Below are 20300 nucleotides of genomic sequence, written 5' to 3' on the forward strand. Positions count from 1 at the left end.
GGTTGCCTTTTGCTGATGCTTAAGGGTAAGGATTCAGGGCATCCTCATGGCCCATCCAGTTCTATACACTGTCCTTCAAGGAGCCCAGTACCTAAACTCCTGAGGCCTGAGCTATCCTTTCTGTTCCAGCTCACTGCTACCATCTCTATTCAGGAAAAGTAGAGAGTGAGCCTCCACATCCATGGTAGAATCTTCCAGAAATTCAAATCTGCAAACCTCTTACTCTGCTGTGAATTCAGACACTCTGCTGCCTCCAAGGCTTCCCCTGCAGCCCTAGTCTAGTGTTGGAGAACAGCAGTCTGCAGAAGTGAGCTGGGGGCTCCATGGGGCTCCATAGGGCTCCACCAAATGGGCATGGACAGCTGTTTCAGGGCCTGGATTGACTCAGTGGCCAGGGCTCAGCTGGAAGGGTTTGCCTGTGCTTCACATGGTGTGGCCTGGGCTAATTTATGTGTCTACACCCAGTTAATGTATTGGCTGGGGTGGGTTGGTTGAAGATAGCCACATTGATCTCAGAGTGCTAGACTGTTGAGGTTCTCACCCTCTGAGTGGTTTCCATTCCCGTCTCTGCACGTAGCAGCAGCCTTCCATGAGAGAGTAGAAGCTGCAAGGTATCTGGTGGCTGAGCTACACCACATCACTTCTGCTGTCCCATCTGGAGTGAGGTTGCTCTGTAGACTTTGGGGCCACATTTAATCTATCAAGGCAAGCAATTTTCTTAAATTCAAGGTCCTAGGGAGGAGACCAAGTCATGGAGACTCCTGAAACCCGATGAAGAAAGGATCTGGAAGGCAGAAGTGGGACAAGGTAACCTTTTAATGAGGCCTGTGAGGAGAGGTTGCTGAAAAAAGACTCATAATTGTGTGTCCAAGGTGGGATTTTCCTCCTTCCTTTTTCCCCTCTCCCATGGTCAGAGAGAGGAGATGGATAATACATTTGAATAAGTACACAAAATCCTGGCATTAATTTCCATCTTTTTCCTATGTCAGCTCTCTATTTCCTAAATATAAAATGTTTTAAAAGAGGGCTGCTTTATGAAGGAAAGACTTGGCAAACATCTTTGAAAGTGCAATATATACTCAGATATAGTCCACCATTGCCATACTGGAGCTAACATTACAAAGATATTTGTTACTTTGTTGTTGCTGTCTTTTTCATTCATAAATATTTGATCATTAGGTAAACCCCTTGCACACTTAATACCACATATTCTTGGGCCATTTTCGGTTTTATTTGCTTGTTCAGTTGACGGAGAAAACTGTATATTGTCTGTGAATGTGTGTTTCAAATAAAGAAAGGTTTAGACTTTAGATCAGGTCTAGTTGGAAATATTGTTTATTTGTTTGTTTATTTATTTAAATCCATTGTGGTAGATTAACTTTAAGAAAGCTTTAGCAGATATTTGGAAAATATTCTAATATTCTTGCACTAAGAAGTAGTAAAGATATTGTAAATGAGTCTAAGCACCATTGAGTTTTAGATGTGTGAAATTTTTAAGATGTCAATTTGACACTAAATATCAAAATAGTGATTTTTCCATTTTTTATTTTGCTTTCTATCAAACGCATTTGAAGTAGGAAAGCACAAAGTTAAATATGATGTCATATTTTTGTCCAAAATACCCTTTATAAACTGCCTATGGGCAACTGCCAACCCAGCACAGGTCGGCCATTGTGACTGTCTCTGTGACTTTTGGCTACTATGCTGGTGTGGAGAGCATCTTAAAAGTGTCTCATTTGGAATGCTCCTGGTCCTTTATATCTGAGGTCCTTGGGTGATTTAGGGGCATCAGGATGAGTTTTAAGGTATAGATACCATTGGAATCATGTTATTAGAAGATCACACTTGGTTGAATGTAGACATCCATGCTTTGATTGATAGAAACTTAGGAATGCAGGAAAGATTGAGTAACTTTACAGAAATAGATGTGGAAGTCTGAATACCAGGCCCTGTGTGAAAATTAGAACCCTGTTCCATCTCTGGCTACAACTGGAGGTGTGTACAGAGGGTATCTGGGTCTAGACAGGCGTTTCTTTCTGAACATGGTACGTCCTTGTTCCACAAGTTGTTAACATTGAATGTCATCAAAGTCAGCTGGGAGAGAATATTTCTGTGACCTTACTATGGTTCTGTGTGGAGGTGTTAGTTGGTCACCAAAAATCTGTTTTCTCTTCCCTGCATACTCATTTTACTTCATTTCCATTTTCTGTCTCCTTTGCAGTTAGAGGTGAGGTAGAGCTTAAGAAGAGGCCTGTGGCCACCTTTTCCACCACTGCGGAGGCTGAGGGATGAAAGAGACATGAGTGGGAAGAGCCCACTTCCATCCATCAACATGAAGGAGAGCTCCACCATGTTCTGTTGCCACAGCCTCACTTTCTTATCCTGGTAACAGTAACCAAGGCCATACTGTAGACCCCTGGGGATCACCTAGAATGTTGGTTAAAACAAGACACCCTAGCCTTGGTGTCAGAGATGCTGGTTTATCCAACTTGGGGTTGAATATGGAGAGACTCATTCTTTCTGCTCATTAGTCAGTGTTAGTTCAGGAGCATGCTATAAATCACCCATCTTTTCTTTTTACTTTTTAATTCTTTTATTGGTACATTTTAGGTATACAATACATTTACATTTATCATTGGGTGCTTGTACCTGTACATGATGTATCTTGGTTCTTATTTTTTCCACATTACCTGTGTGCCCTTCACCCGCTCCACCCTTCCCTATTTACATAGATTTTGTTTCCATTTTTTTCTCTTTTCTCATAATTTTTCCTTTCCCTTCTTTCCTTTACCCTTCCCCTCCCACCACCCCTACACCTTTGGATCTTTTCTTATTTCAAATTATCAGTTATTCATTTTAATCATTTTAATCCTTATTTACACTTTCAGTTACCCACACCAGAGAAACTATTCGGTATTTACACATTTGTGTCCTATTTATTTCACTTAAGAGTATGGCCTCAATATGCATCCATTTAGCTATAAATGTCTCTAGTTTGTCATTCTTTATGGCTGAGTAGTACTCCATTTTATAAAAAAACCACATCTTCTTTATCCAGTTTCCAGTTGATGGGCACTTGGGCTGTTTCCAAGCTTTAGCTATTACAAAATGTGCCGCTATAAACATAGGTGCACATATATCACTGTGGTATTATTCTTTGAATTCTTTGTGGAAGGTACCCAGCAAGGGAATAGCTGGGTCAAATGAGACCTCTAGTCTTAGTTCTTTGAGGTATCTCCATACTGATTTCCATAGTGGTTGCAGCAGTCGGCACTCCCACCAACAATGGAGAAGGGTTCCTTTCTCCCCACACCCCCGCCAGCATTTGTTATTGGTTGATTTCTTGATAGCAGCCATTCTTTGTGGGGTAAGGTGGAATCTCAGTGCTGTTTTCATCTACATCTCTCGAATGACCAGTGATGTTGAACATTTTTTCATGTATTTATTTGCTGCTTTTACTTCTTTGTCTGAGAAATGTCTGTTCATTACTGATGTCCATTTTTGAATTGGGTCTTTGAATTTGGGGGGTCTGTCACCCATCTCTTCTAAATGAGAACAGGAAACAAAAACCATGTAGACTTTGCTGGGGGGAATTATGTAGCCAGTTATGATAGTTCAGGTTGGATATGTCATTTACATGGGACCTTCTGGCCTGGACAGAATTCAGTTACTGTTATAGATTATAATCATTTTATTTTATAGCTGAGAGAATTTCTAAACTTTTGTGTGGAAAAATATTACTAATATATCAAGGAATGAAGATTTGAAGCATACAGATTAGTTCCTAATGCAAATAAATTCTCCTTTCGCATTCACTTTCATGCCTACTTCCACATTCCATGAACAAGCAATCTTATATTTTTGTACATTTTATTTTTGTCTCAGAGATGTGAGCTGTATTTATTTTTATCTCTGGATTTATTAACTTTCACTGTTGCTTATATAATGATTGCTTTTAAAGAAGCGGATTTAGCTAAAATTTCCCCCATGCCTCTTTGTCCTAGTTTGGTTAATTCATCGTTTTATATTCTTCAACTGGTCATTTTTGAAGAATCAAACAGCATAGTGGACTTCCTGTTTCCTCTTGAGTGTACTTCTTGAGTACCCACTCACCCTTCCTTGTACCCTTTCATCCATTCATCCACGTTTCTTTTCTTTTACTTTTCAATTTTGTCTGCTCATCTTTTCTTTTATATTTTCAAGGTTATAGCTTTTATATTCTGATAGGGGTTCAGTTATTCATCAGTGAACTTTGTCTAAAAGTATATTCCAAGGTTTCAAACCCAATGAATACTACTTACATTGGTATGATTCAGGAAATAATGTTCATTGCAGAAATAGTGTTCTATTATAATTATATTTTCTTTCTAAATGTCCAATTTTCTCTGAGTAGCTGTGTAAAATATCCCTAACACTAAGTTTAAATTGATTCTCTTTTACCCTGCATAAATTCTCAACTTTTTCTAAGTTCTCAATTACATTATCTTACCCATAGGATTTTTTTTAATGGAAACTGCTGCCTAAAGCTCTTCCGATAGTTCTAATCTGTACTGTTTGACCTCAAGAACCATTGTGCAGCTGTCATTTTGAGTGTTACTTTATGCTTTCCTAGGTTTAATCTACTGACTTCTTTTCTCTGGGTCTCACTTATTCTTGGTGTATTTCTTTGTTCCATAATCAAATGACTCCCTAAAAATCTGCTTGAGAGCTAGTCTTTCCAAATTCTTGCATGTTCCCCGAAGTTCTTAATTTGCCTAGATGCTGAGTGATAGTTTGACTGGGTATGGAATTGAGGGTTAAAATTAGAACTTTGGAACACTGAAGGCTTCATTCCATTGACTACTGGCAAACAATGGAGCTGCTAAGAAGCCTTTCAATTTGATTTCTTTTCCATTTGCACTCCCACATCAACACTTTAGTGTATATGTATTAGTGATGATGATTTTTGTATCTTATAAAAATAACTATGGTTGATACACTTTTAATCTTAGGATGTGTATTCAGTTTGGAGAATTATCTTTCATTATTTCTTTGCTTTCCTCTGCTGTCTTTTATTTTTTTCCTGAAACTTGTTAGTTGGAAATGAGAATAATTCGTTACCACATAGAACTTTTGCCTTATGTTTTGTCTCTATCATATTTTTCTTTTTCATGGAAAAAAATAGCAACTTCATATTCCAATCAATTTAATGCCTTTTTTTCTTAAATTCTTTTATTGGCACATTGTAGATATACAATGTATTTACATTTATCTTTGGGTGCTTGTACCTGTACATGATGTATCTTGGTTCTTATTTTTTCCCCATTACCTGTGGGCCCTTCACCCCTAAACCCTTCCCTATTTACATACTTTGTTTCCATTTTTTTTCTTTTCTCATAATTTTTGCTTTCCATTCTTTCCTTTCCCCTTCCTCTCCCACCACCCAAACCCCTTTGGACCCTTTCCAGTTTCAAAGTATCATTTATTAGTTATTAATCCTTTTAGTCCTTATTTACACTCTCAGTTTCTCACACTAGAGAAACTATCTGGTATTTACACATGTGTGTCTTATTTATTTCACTTAAGAGTATGGCCTCAATATGCATCCATTTAGCTATAAATGACTCTAGTTTCTGGTTCTTTATGGCTGAGTAGTACTCCATTTTATAAAAACCCACATCTTCTTTATCCATTTTCCAGTTGATGGGCACTTGGGCTGTTTCCAAGCTTTAGGTATTACAAACTGTGCCGCAATAAACATGCCTTTTAAAAAAGGATTTAGTGAATGTTTTTAATTTTCTAGAAATCTTTTTGGATTTTGTTCCTTTGTCATACTACTCTGTACTTGTTTTATAGATGAAAATTTCCTAAATCCATTCAGAGCACTGACTAATACCTACCTATTAGTTTCTCATATCTTCCTAGAAATATCTACACATTCTCTGAAATCATGGTTTCTATTTATGTCATTCTTTATTCTTTGTATTGTATTGCAGGATTTCTTCTGGTGATTGTATTGCTATATTGAATTCTGGATTCTGGATTCCCTAATCATATTTAAGAGCAGGATATAGCAAAGCTGGATAGGAGCTCATTGTTGTCTGGCTTCTTTTTTTATATTAACTGGGTGGGAAGTCATCTATTGATAGAAGAACCCATACTAGAATGTTAGGGGCTTATTTGGAGTCACTAAAATCTACATAGTTGCTGAATGCTTCCTAGAAGATTCATTTTCATTTCTTAAAAATTCTTATATTGGTACATTTTAGGTATACAATACGTTTACATTTATCATTGGGTGCTATTACCTGTACATGATGTAGCTTGGTTCTTATTTTTTTCTCCATTACATCCTCAGGTGTTAGTAGATAAATGCCTGGCTGCTAGGTTGGCTCTTAGAAGTGTTCCTATGAAACCTGATCCTTCAGCTTTCAGGTCCCATAGCCATTCCTGCCCTTTGTCACCCATGCTGTCTATGAGCCTGGTGGGCTCTGCTGGACACACTTATCCCTCTTTAGCCCATTCTCTTCTCATGTGCCCCTGAGCTTCAAGAAGTGTTTCTAACTTCTTGAACCACTTTTTGTCTTAAAAACAAACTTGTTGGGCTGGGGATTTAGCTCAGTGGTTTTACCACCTGCTGTGCAAGAGGAAAGACCCGAGTTTGATTCCTGGTACCAAAAAAAAAAAAACTTGTTAAAAATTCCTCTCTTCTAACATCCTCTTCATGTCTCTTTTCAATGTGGAGCATTTATAAAATTTTTGGCTTTCTCTCAGGAGAGAGAAAAGATGCATACTGCACTATTTTTAATGGGATGTTCCCGATTATTATTATTTTTTTTGTATTTCACACATCTATTTATGTGACATCTTCAATGTTATTCCTTTGCAATTACGAGTGAAAAAAATCCCAAATATAGCATCATAAAACTGTGTGTTTATTTTGGAAATATCTGTCTGGCAAGCCAAATAGAAGTCCTGCTACATTAAATCCTTCCAAAATGCTAGTGTGGGTTTTGAATAAGGGTGTGAGTTTGGGAGTCTTGAAGTTAGAGGGATGATTCTGCCTCTTTGAACTTCCTAGCTATCTTGACTTGGGTATTAGGATTCTACTGGAGATAACTGGGCTTAGGAAACAGATTTACCTTGTAATGCAGATTGTCTGGGGATGTACAGTTTCAATTGTATCCATGTCCAAGGCTCAGAAGCCCAGACTGTTTCCTGCTCATACCTGACATGTGAACAGGAGTACAGTGATATGCTTATCCCTCTCTGAGGAGTTTTAAACTAGCCATAGCACTGGGTCATTCCTTTCTCCTGTGTGCTGGGCCTTTTGCATCTGCCTAAAACCATACTGTTCCTCAGCCGTTTTCTTTCCCAGGCCATTATGTCCAGTGTCTGTAGTCTTGGGCAGCCACAGCCTGTGAATGGCCTGTTTACCAGACCCAAATAAAGAGTGTGAGTCTCTTCCTCTCCTCAAAATGCTCTAGCTTCCACTTGGGATTAGTAACTGCTATTCCCTGCAGTTTCTGTCCTACACAAGGCAAGCAGGGCAATGTCAATTCCAGGAGAGGAAGGTGCCTGCACTGACAGAGCTGGCTGCATCAGGAGGCCCAAAATTTTATGTCAGGCCATGTCAGCACTTCAGCTCTCTGCTTCACACATCCCTTTTGGTATCCCCTCTGAGGTCTAACCATGTTGTGGGAAATGCCACTGTGGAGGTTTAGTCAGTTAGCAGAAATGCAATATGCAGAATGGATTTGTCACTGAGAGTCAATGAATGTCTTCAGGTGCCTCCCTTGTCATTCTGTCAGCTCTGCTATGTCTGTGATTGATAACTGGATGCATTCTCAAGACATGGAGCATAAGCTGTTCCCTGCAAGGTTGGCAGCACTTGGGTCAGAATCTTTTATGATTTAGGGAACATGGCTTTGATTTTCCAGAATCTTAGTAGGATAATAATCTCATCTGCAAAATTATAAAAATCTAAGTAATTATAAAACCTAACGTGTGATGGCTTTTGCATACTCACTTATTGGATAAAAAATATTAAGTTACAATTATTTTCACTATTGCACATCTTTGTCATCTTTTAATTAAAGAATAAACACAAATATAAAATATGTACATAACTTTGTGCATTATTTGATAATTGTATAGCTGTTGGTCCAGCATGAAAAATATAGATTATGCAAATGAAATGAATTACATTAATTATGCCTAAGATGATCAGTACTAGCCGTAAGGAATGATGAAGTCCAGAATCATGTGAAGAGATCCCCACAGTGTGGAGCCGACAAGGAAAATCCTGTAACATTTGCTTCCAAAACCGACCAACACACATTTTTCTCAAATATCAGGAATGAACAAGTCCACAAATCCCTGAAATTAAAAAAATAAAAATAAATACATTAAAATACATTTAAATGAAGATTTATCTGGAAATAAGTACAAATAAGATCAGATGGCAGGTGACTAGAACTTGTAAGAAATATTGGATTTGAAAAATATATGCTCCAAATATTAGTTTCCTATATCTAAAGTAATGCTCAATTAAGTCAACCATAGAGAGCTGTGGACCACTTACTTAAGATGAGCCTAGAGGCGGTGGTATCATGTGGGTAATGAGGACCCTGGAGTGAGCTCATAGACCTAATAATTCTGAACAGAGACTAGGAGAGACTGGGAATTGCATTTACACTTGTCCTGTTGGAAATGAGTTAATGGACAGCTTGGGAGGGGCATCAGGCCATCTACCTTTCCATTCTCTCTCTTGAACAATAAAGTCAGTTAAAATAAGAAAGGCTCATGAAGAGGCCAGTGTAGAGGTTTGATGGAGATGTGGACAGTGTGGATTGACGGAGATATAGACAGTGTGGTCTCACATTAAAGGTCACAGAATTCTCCTTGAGACTTCATGACTCTGGGCTTTCAGGCTGTGAGAAATGATCAGAAACTCTCCAGTTGAAAGGGACTTATCTCCCTTTCTGAGCCTCCCACCTGCTGTGTAGTATCCTGACCAAGGGGGTAAGCTTAAATGCCATCTTCCAGTCACTGGAAACTCTCCTTGACCAAGAAGGCTCATTCGACCTGTGGTCAGTTCTATCACCACTGGTCTTCACCCTAGTGACATTATCTCCTAAGTATGGAGGTAGGAAAGTGAACCAGGATGACATGCCAGAGCCTGTCAGCTACAAAAGGCTCCACTGAAGCAAAAGAAGAGTCCCCCAAGAAGGTAAAATACTCCTGTTGATGGGGCTCTCTGCTTTTATGGGAGCATAGGTGTATTCCCTTTAAAGATGAAAGAACTAAATGCTTGTTAACAAATGAACTTGATCCACTTGACCCAAAATCTGGGTGGGCCTGAGAGCCTTACAACTAACGGGTCTGGAGGTCTTGACTCTGAAGGAGAATAAATAGTGTGGGGAGAGAAGAATTAGAATAGAAAACAAACAAATAATAACAACAAAAAACCAAAAGCCAACCATGACACCCATGGATCTGTTATAAAAATTATACTTAGAATTAAAATACATTAAATTTATACTTAGAAATGGAGGTCTTTGGAAGGCAACATGGTCCTAACCCTGTTGTTTGGCAACAACAAGCTAGCATTTCATGGCTGACACATGTCTTCCCTGAGTTACTCATGCTGATCTAAAATTCTGTTAGATGCTCCATCTAGCTGTTGTAACCATCACCCAAATCCACCAGTCAGAAACTTGAATTCACTATGGGCTGGCCTGACATTGCTTGCCTGCCTGCATTTATCCCACTATCCTGTGTTTGTCCTGCATCCACTTCAGGTTATGATCCATTGTCTACCTCTGTCTCTATGTGTAGTGACCCTGGCTTGCCCCCTGGAGCAATGGACTTCATTGCTGTACCCCCAAATTGGCTGGTGTCTGGTATGAAAATGCAACAGAAGGAGAGGAGATTTCCATACAAATTCGCAAGGCTTGGAAGACTGGATATTAGGAAGCTCAGTGGTGATGACCTACATATCTTGGTAACTTCCTGTTTCTAAGACTTCAGGCAGGAAGGTGATCATGTGGTCACAACTTCTGTTAGTTCAGAACACTTGAGGCTGGAGAGATTACTTCACCGTGGGGTATAGCAATGACCCCAGAATGTTATCACATATCATCTGAGTCTAAGGTGAGGAATGTGTGTGGCACAGTAGGTTGAATTCCAAGGAGTGTGCCTGGAAACCTACTGAGTGAGGTGCAGGGAAGATGCATCATCTAGGGGCTGGGAGTTTGTGCTGTCAGAACAACTGGGGCCCTTTCCAGTTTGTGTGTGTTGCAGGCACATCAAGAGTTACAAATGTCAGGGCTGGGGATTTAGCTCAGTGGTTCCATCATCTACCTCACAAGCACAAGGTCCCAAGTTCAACCCCCAGTACCAAAAAATAAAAAAAGAGTTACAAATGTCTTGAAATTGGAGCTTTGTTATTTGTGTTAAAATGAAAGATCATTAGAAAAACAAAAGCTCACAAACTACTATCCAAACTTTTTCGTATATGAACTTGGTTCATTATGGTTTGATGGATCTGATTACAGCCAATTCTAATGAATTAAAATAAACATTTAAGTGAATGAATATTGAGTGCATTTGATGTGCCTAGCAGAGTGTCAAACCCATGGCCTCTGAACTTTGTCTTTTGGGAAACCCATACAAGTGCTGAACAGGGCCTGGGTAGAGTTGGGGCCAGTGTTACAGACCAGGCTCTCAGTAGGAACCTGTTTCCAATTCTTTGTAGATATCTTATGAGATAGAGAATACTTGGAACAGTAATACTTTACAGCTAAGGCTTCTTAATTCTGCATCTCTTGGATACTCTCTTGTCAATAATAAAAAACTATGAAACCAAAAATTTATGTAATTCTGCATTTTTATTTTCCCCACTCAACAGCACTTCTTTCTTTCTCTTACTTATAATGTCAGGTCCAATCCATTTGGGGAAAATTTCCCCACCTGTCCTCCCTCCAGCTCCCAGCTTGCCCCACACATACAAGTTTGTTGTTGTATGATGGGAATTACCGTTCCTTCTCAGGACCCCTGGGATGGTTCTAGTTATGGATCTATGGATGGTGTGCTGTGCTTTGTTTGTTGTTCTTGTTTGTTTGCTTGCTTTTCATTTGTTGGTCTCTTCCTACTTTCTTTTTTAAAGCATTCAAAGCTTTGTCTGAGTCAAGACCTTCTGTCTTATTCATACCCATGAGCCTCATACCTGGAACATATCTGGTGTGTTGGGCATACCGATCAATATTTGTTGCAATAAATGATGGATTTGGCTTATTGATTGAATGAATGGGTGGATGAACACATGACTCAGTCTGATAAGTTCTTCGTCCTTTGTGTGTGTGAGTGTGTGTGTGCAGTCTCAATATGTGGGATTTTTTTGTTGTCATAAGTTGTTGTCATAAGTTTATAATCAAAATAGAAGTTTCCAGAGACCCAAACCAGTGAAAAAGAGTAAGCCAAGAGAGAGAGAGAGAGAGAGAGAGAGAGAGAGAGAGAGGAAGAAGAAGAAGAAGAAGACGACGACGACGACGACGACGACGACGACGACGACGACGACGAAGAAGAAGAAGAAGAAGAAGAAGAAGAAGAAGAAGAAGAGAGGAGCTTCCTAGGAGGGTCCCAAAGACAGGAGAGTCTGACTCCAGCAACTCTCACATTCAGTAGTACCCCTCCCTTTCTTGCTGGTGGCATGTGTTCCTCTTTTGAGTTAATATGCTTCTGTCACATACAACCGAGGAAATCTGATAATTCAAAAAGAGAAAAGAGAAGTGTGCTTGTGGTGACATATTCTAAGATTTTTAAAAATTTGCAAGCCTTTTAGTCCTATGTAAATAGGTTATTATTTTTTGCTCTACCACCTTGAGTCACATAAGTTTAATCTACATATCACGTTCACCTGTGAAATTGGGACACTTTGGACAAGATGGGTACCTTCGCCATCCATGCCACCCTTAAGCCCTACCAAACCTCTTCTTTGATTTCTTCAAACTTTCTTGCCAATGCCATCCCAGTTCTCTGTGTTGGAGGCCCAGTACTCACACTGCTTTTTCTCTCTGCTTGTCCTGTTTTGATTCCTCACCATCCCCCAGGCCTTCTGGCTCTTTTAGACAGGCATCTGGCCCTGGATATTCCTTCCCATCAGTGAAAGACTCAGGGTGAGGGAAGCCTGTGGCTCAGGACTTGCCCATGACCTCCACCCAGGCTTCCTTCTGATGGAGAAACCTCATTTAGTCTCTCCTGACCACCTAGCATAACCTTCCTGGGTCTTGTTTTCCTCTCCATTGATCAATCTGATTTTCCTCATGCATGGCTTTACTCTTTCATCTTCTTTCCCTTTTTACCCTATTGCAGTGAGGCTCCAAAGTACTACACCACTAGAACTCAAAAAAGTACCAAGGATCCATTAACACAGTGCGTGCACTTGGCTGTGATCTGATGCCCATCACTCTTGCTGGCTCTGTCACTCATGACCTTTCACACTGGATGGGTCCATCCATCTTTGCAGAGCCTGCTCCTGACTGCAGGCCCTGGCCTCCCTTCCTCTTATCTCTATATTATGAGTCCCACGCTCAGACACACTCCTTCTCTTGTTAGTTCTGCACTGGACCAGTTAGGCTTGACTCTTACCTTGCAGAGTTTAATGCCTGGAGCTAAGCTTCTGAGGAGTAGTTAAAAACAAATGCTCATTGTGTTTTTACCCTGTTCAGAGGTCTGGTGATGTTTTGAATTTTCAGAAAGCTTTAGCACTTACAGCTGAGGCATACAGTAAAATGTTTCCTTCTTCCCATCAAAATCTGAGAAATAATAACTGGCCTGGCTGATCCCTTTCCCAGGAGGCCCACACAAGGGCCTTGATGTTAATTGCATTTAACCTACTCTTTTTTTTATTTATACAATAACTAATATGTAAACTATGATTGCACTTGGAAATTACTTTCACTTAAATTCTATTATTGAGGCCCAGCACATGAGAGAGCTATAACCCATTTCATTAAAAGACCAATCACGCCAAGCATTTGGACAGGCCAGTTCTTTCTGTTTGAATCTCACTGGCAAATGTGCCATAGTCTTGGCTGATTTTGAGGCACGGTGATAAGAACAATGGTGAGCACATAATTAAATAGAAAATTCAATTCTGACCTGATGGAAAGAAGTAGAACTTTTCAGCTATAATAATAAAAATTTCTTTCCTATAAAGCTTACTCCCTGATTGATCTTATATAACAATGCTGGTGTTTATAAAAAATACACGCTGGTATGGTGTACTGACTTTGTTTTAGTTTTTGTTTTCCAGGGGGATTTTGACACATGTCTGCTCAAATTCATTAATGTTTTCATCTCAATGGACTCATTCGAGAGCACAACAGGAACAGAGGTCAGTGCTAGATGTTAACTCGTCTGGCTTTGCCCTGCTCAGAGCTGGCACTTGTGTACTAACGAGCCTGGGAGAGGACTCAGCCCCTCTGTTTTGCCTCACTTTCTCCATAGTAGCATCCACTGGCCTATACCTGACACCTCAGAAATGCAGCAATAGAAAGACCATCAGCTTAGAGACAAGGGAGTACTAGGTGCCAGGCGACTGGAAGGGGTGGGGAAGAAGCCCAGTATGATCTACCCACATATGCATCATTCAGGCTCCACCACCTCCCCCTGATTTGAAAGACTTGAAGATTTGGCTGGAAAGAAGCATCTCTGAGGTGGGTCTTCAGGCACTTTTTCCAATGGTCAACTAGCCCTCCATTTAGAAGTGACCATGTTAGGGTTTCTGGAAAAGACCTATCTGTCTGGGTAGTGTGGAGATCCTGGATGATGGTCTACCCTACTCAAGTCCTTAAGGATAGTCTCAATGGCCCTGGCTCCTGGAATAGAAGCTCTGACTTCTGGTAGCCATGGTGAGGCCACCTCCTCCTGGGCTTTTGAAGATGAGTAAATAGTGGCCTGAGGGGAGGTCCCGAGTTGCTGTCAGACTCCAGCCACTGTCCCCACAGGCTTGTTCCCTCAAGGGGACTCACTGGTAGCCTCTGGTGCCTCTCACTTGGAGGCCAAAGTCTGGAAGATTTCGTCTTTCTTGACCCACCATAGTGTAGGGTGTGCTGTTGAGATTCATGTCAGATGTCGGGCCCTGCATAGGAGCTTTCCAGGGAGCTGAGTGGGGCTGAGAGACCTGTTTGACCAGTGGCCCATGGTCATGTGTTCAAACATGTGGCAGCAAGGGAGGGTGGTGAGGAGTGAGTGGCACTTCCCTCATGAAGCTCCTTTTCACTCTTCCCAACCTGGACTGGATGCCCTTCCTTCCTTCCCTCCCTCCCTCCCTCCCTCCTTCCCTCCCTCCCTCCCTCCCTCCTTCCCTCCTTCTTCCCTCTCTTCTCTCTCCCTTCACTTCTCTTGCCTTCTCATCTTCCCTGCCCTCCCCTCCCTCCCCTCCTCTCCCCTTCCCTTCCCTTCCCTTCCCTTCCCTTCCATCTCCTTGTCCGTCTTAAAGAGAGTCCTGGAGCCTGTGGGAAATGCTTCAATTCACCCCCATCCCATTTTTCATTTTTGCTCTGCTAGACCCTAGGACTGGAGCTTCAGAGGCAGCAATGTGTCTCCTTATGAAGACAGTGAGTGATACAGATTCAGGAAAAGAGCCAGTTCTTCAAGAATCTTTTCTCTGGTCAACTGGCAGGTTCTATATGAACAGACTCCCACGTTGCAGCTCCCACACCAGAAGGAAGTGAGAGCACACTTGGTGCAGACCACAGAAGATGCCTTCGGGTTTGTCAGCTTGTTAGCTAGAAAGGGAGCTTTCAGCCTCTCAGCTTCCTAAGAATGTGAATAGCAAGCATCTGTGTTCCTTGCAGCCCAGGCATAATAGAACTCACTTGAACTTGATTTGGAAATAGAATGCTCCATCCCGTCAATACTCTTCAAGAGAGCTCTTCAGATGTGATCAAAGGGCAGCAGGCCCATGCGCCTGGGAAGGAACCCTCAACTGGCCTCTCTGACCCTCCATCTCTCCTCCTCCCAGAGTGCTCACACAGCAATTACTTATTACAATTGAGTACTCTCAGTCACGCATGAGGGGGAGGACCTCAAAACAGAGGGGCTGAAAATAGCTTCTCTTAAAGAAACCATGTTAAAGTGGATTCTCCTGATTGGAATAAATGACAATAGTCAAGGTTTACATTTTTTTCTCTAAGCATGTTGGTACATGCAGATGGACAATCAAGACATGTCCCTGGAAAGGTCAAAGAGTGACCCTGGCCCATCCACCCACTGCAGGTAGCGAGGCAGCAGCTGTGGCCTGGGAGTGGGCACCATCACTGAGTGACCCTCAAAGGGCCCAGAGGTGCTAGACCAAGGATCCCTTGGACACCTGTGCAAAAGCAGGAACAGGTCAGTTCTATGCCAGGGCTCCAGTGTGCCTCACCTGTGTGTAGACCTGGTGAGGGTTTCTTCCTTGCAAGGCTCCCAGAATCCTCTGAAATCCTCTTCCAGGGAGCCATCCTAGCCTGACCCTGGCTTCCTTTCCTACACTTATCATCTATTCCTGGAGGTCTGGGGCTTTGCATACTTGGAACTCTTTGCCTACCATATCCTCACCCCCACCCTATCCTACACTCTCTGCCCAGCTAAGCCTGCTTGCATGGCATGTTATTTCCCACTCTGCCCTGGTGTCTTCTCTTCCCAGAAGTGTTTCCCAGCCCTTTTGCCTCATAAATGGGAATGTGCACTCGATGACTCCACAAACCCCCATAAAATATAGTCTCCTATCCTCAGCCTTGATATGAGCTCTTTGGGCATGGATTGCACCCTGAACATCTTTGTAGAAATGGGTGCAGATAGACTTCTCTGTGTTTGCCCATTGTCATTTATGAACCACTAACTTGGGGAGGCATCTGTGTCCCAGGTCCCTTGCCTGTGGCTGATGTCAGGGGAGGCAGCCTCTTGAGCCCCATACCCAAAATCTGGCCAGGGATATTGACTAGGAAGTGTTTCCTGAGGATTACTCCACAGGGTCACCAGTGAGACCAGCAGGGCCCTGGCTATCAGCAGGGAGTGCCACTGACTCTGCTGGGCATCTCAGGAGGAGTGCAGGACTACAAATGGAGGGGCCCCATTCCCATTAAACAGCTAATAGTTACTGTGGCCAGGGTTCACAACTGCAGAAACAAAATATAATTCTTTTTTCTCTGAAAAAAATGGATAAGGGCTAGATGTTCTGATACTATTTTTCCCCCCTTGGTCAAACCATGCAAAAAAACTAAACTCACAATGGAGCAACTTCCATTTCAGATCAGTTTCTCCTCCTCTACCATGGTCTATTTATTTTTATTGGTTTGTTTCTCATTAAATCCTTCAATTACTCTGCAGTGTAAAATGGTGAAATTATTGGCATGTGCCACCTTCATCATGTATCTGAGTTTGCTTATTACACTTGCAGAAAATGCCTGAATGGTATTTGCTTCTGTTGTGGATTGAGACAGAGTTAATAAATATTATTTGGTGTTTTTTTCCCTGAGAAGCACTGCTTTTCTTGATTGTTTTTTACAGTTGGATTGGGAATATTGATTTATTCACCACTGTTACAATAATTGTATACAAGGAACAAAAAATGCGGAGGTAACATTTCATCAGCTCCAGCAGATTAATTAGTTGTAGTAGATTAGGCACAGTGTTACAGGGAGGATTTGCATTTAGAGGAAGAAAAAGTTTCTTCCTTTTTTTAAATCTTAAAAAAGCCAAGAGAATTTAATAGAGATGTTCACCTTCAGCTGTTTCACTCATTAGTCAATCAGAGCTTCTGGATGAACCTGTAGGATAAGTGCACAGGAGAATTTCGGATGAGATACTGGAGAAAAGGCTATAGGAAAAAATCAAGGGAGTGTGGCAGTCTGCTCTTAAAGTAGAAATTGAAGAAAATTAAGAGAATTTGAATATGAAAATGTATAAACCTAAGTTCCTTCCATGCATTTTGTGTGGGCCTTGTACAAGGAACCTTTTTTTTTTTAGACCCAAACTCCATGAACTGCACTTTTGTTTTCATTTACTATACCAGAATGTGAAATAGCGCCAGATGACAAGTCATTTTCTTTCTCAGGAGGGCCACATGGAAGGAAAAGACTGAAGTCCTTTAAATGTGAATGTTGTACAGTTTTCCCCAAGTAAACTGGGTGCGGCAGAGAAACACGTGCTGCAGTTTGATTATAGTCCATGTTCACTGATCCAGGCTGATCCCATTGAACAAGAAATGAGGTTTCCCCAAAATAGACCTGAGACATCGAAGGAAATTGCATTTTTCATTCCCCTGCCTCTGAGCCAGGCACTGGTCCTCCTGGACCTTCCCAGGACCCTGTGCAGCTGGATTATGCCACACTGCTATTGATTTGGATTGTTGTGTTATTAAGGATTTGGGCCACAACAGGATGGGCAAGAGCCTATTTATGACCTAAGATAAGATTGAATCATGCTGCATAGGGGACAGTTATCAAGTGAGATGAGAGGAAATCTCAAACTAGGGACCTTAAAGTGAAAGAAGTTGTTTCAAGCGTAAGGAAAAACAGAAGAGGGCATGAGTTCAAATTGAGTGGCCCCAGAGAGGGGGAGAACCTTCAAATGGGATAACCTCCATCCAAGATTGGAGATCAAAGGCCCCCCACATGTCCAGGCTGCCAGGTCCTGAATGAGGAGCTGGAGGGAGCCACGGGTCAATTAGACGCAGCCCCAGATCTCAGGCTGTGGACTGTTATGGCTTAAAAGGTCCAAGAGCAGTTGGTTCAGCAGGATGCCAGTGCTGCTATTTCTGGGCCAGCACCTCCATCACTTGGTTTAACTCACATGGGAAACCAGGCCAGGTGGAGCACCGAGGGCCCTTGATGACACAGTAAGCAAATTGCCATAGTTATTTCAGACTGGCTTTCTGGCCAAAGCATTTCTCCAAGATCAGAATACAGTGTCTTAGTGTCTGACTTATTTGTTCTTTCTGCATGTGCGTTTAGTGGTTTCTATATTTATTTAGCTTTACATTGAAAATGTGAACATGAAGATATCATGAATGTATTTTGTTTGACTTTTGTACATATGTCTTGAATTTTTGGCTTTATTGAGATATAGGTGACAGAATTGTATATATTCATATTTAAAATGTATAATGTGATTATTTTATATAAGTACATACTATAAAATGAATATCACAATCAAGTTAATTAATGCACCCATTAGCTCATATAGCTCCCTTTTTATTGTTTTAGAGAGAAAACTTGAGATATGTCTCTTAGAAAATTTCCAGAATATAATACAGTATTGTTAACTACAGTCCTCAGCCTGAACATTAGATGCTCAGAATGTATTCATCCTATAACTGAAAGTTTTTACCCTTTGACCAGTGTCTCCCCATTTCCCCTAACCTGAAGCTTCATAACCACCTTCTATTCTCTGTGTCTTTCTTTTCTATTTAGATTCCACATATAAAATATATTATAGATTTAAGTAAGTTTATACAGAGTTTACAGTTATATCCAGATGAATTTCATAAGGTAACTTCCTTATTCTCAATTTCCTTAAGAACTGGGTTGACAAATATGTGGGTTTCCCCACCCCATGTTTTCCTGTCCATTACAGACATTACTGGTTTATGATTACTCTTTATTCTTGAGCTTCTTGATCTTACTTCATAGATAGTTATTAGGACTATAAACCGAGTTGATGTGACAGATGAGATCCATGGCTGTCTTACTTTATTTTTTAACTTGTATTATCTATATTTAAGGTGTGTGACATGATGTTTTGATACAGATATACATAGTGGCATGATTGCTATAGTCAAGCAGATGTGTGCTAAGAGCACCTAAAATCTGAAAGCAAGATTAAGAGTTGGAGTATAGTCTATGTTTAAAAGTTCTGTCTTTGCTTGTGATGTGGGTGGACTTGCTCAGGCCACTACATTATAGCCAGCTTCCTCCAATGAGTCACGTGGGCTACTGGAAGCTCCTGTGCAGTTAGTGGAGGAAGTGGCTAGCCCAGCACATTTCTGGCACTGTTGGAACAAGGACACATGGCCATCTTCTGGGTAAGCTCATTTTGAAGTTACTTGTTGAGGAGAATAATTCTTGATTTTTAAACATTGCCACTTGATACAGCTTCTGCTTTGAACCAATTGGTCATTCTGAAGTTCTCTTCTAATTCTGAACTGTTTAGCTTTGCCCACCTTATTATCTTGAAAAGATTCAAACCCACAGAAAATTGTAAAAAATTAGAACAGGGAACATTATTCAACCTTTACCTATTATCTACCATTTTGCCTCATAGCGCTGGGTGTGTGTGCCTTCAAAACCATTTCAATTAAGTTGCAAATATCCTATCACTTCATCCACAAATACCGGAGTATACATCTCCTGAGAGCAAGGATCGTTTCTCTCATATGTCCTGTACCATTATCTAATTCAAGATATGTAACATTGATGTATTAGTGCCTAATACCTAGTTTAGATTCAGATTCCCCCTAATGCCCCAATTGTTTATAGAACACTTCCTCTTGCAGATCTAATTAAGAATAACAGTGTTATTTTATAATTTTTTTTAAAAATTATGACATTTAATTATAGGATATGACTAGCTAATATTTACAATAGGTGTTTCTAGTTTGGGAATCAGCTAGCGCTTAGATATAATGTGATTGTCCTCCGTTTTTCCCATTTGAGATTAGTTTGGGGCGCCTTTAATGTCGTAAGGGGGTTAGATTTTTTTCTGTAAACATGCACAGAGAAAGATTCAGCACTGCTTTTTGGAGAGCTAAGCATTATATCAAAGGTGTTGGAAAGTGAGGCAGGAAGGAAACCTGTTGAAGTATCCAGTTTGTCTTCCCAAGCTCATTCTACAGTGGGTCCCTTCCCCCAGTTCACCAGTACATACAGTTAAGGACACATCATTAAATTAATTAATTCATATTGCAGTGCAAAACTGAAACCTATTACATCACTGTGCTGGTATAATTCCTTAGGACTGCGAGCACTTGAGATTTCTTCAATTTAGCCTAACACTCCCCACACATGGGGCATTGTACATAGAAAAGGCTAACAGTGGATGCCAGGGATCCTCTCAGGAATTTTCTTATTTCAGGACTGCATGGACCCTCCAGAGTATGGAGTACACTTGGCCTGCAACTGAGTCACAGGGATGGGTCCTGGGGACAGTATAGCTGGAGAGTTCATCAAGGCAATTGACCTAGTATCTAATGCTAATAAATGTTGTGGATTTAATCTTGTACATGTGCCCAGAAGTTTTCACAATGACCACATGGAACAGAATAGAAAATCAAA

General features: G+C 40.9%; 1 long non-coding RNA gene across 1 annotated transcript in view; it reads left to right on the forward strand.

Annotated features, from left to right (window-relative positions):
* LOC147825707 (uncharacterized) overlaps positions 1–20300 on the forward strand; it is a 69693-nt gene that overhangs the window by 17954 nt on the left and 31439 nt on the right. Inside the window, exon 2 of the long non-coding RNA XR_015440213.1 lies at positions 13298–13378. This is a non-coding gene — a long non-coding RNA (uncharacterized LOC147825707). The remainder of the gene's footprint in view (positions 1–13297; positions 13379–20300) is intronic.

Source organism: Heterocephalus glaber, unplaced genomic scaffold, assembly GCF_053883595.1.
Source record: "Heterocephalus glaber isolate CG9 unplaced genomic scaffold, H.glaber_assembly_v1.0 deba00001497, whole genome shotgun sequence".
In the NCBI taxonomy this organism is placed as follows: domain Eukaryota; kingdom Metazoa; phylum Chordata; class Mammalia; order Rodentia; family Bathyergidae; genus Heterocephalus; species Heterocephalus glaber.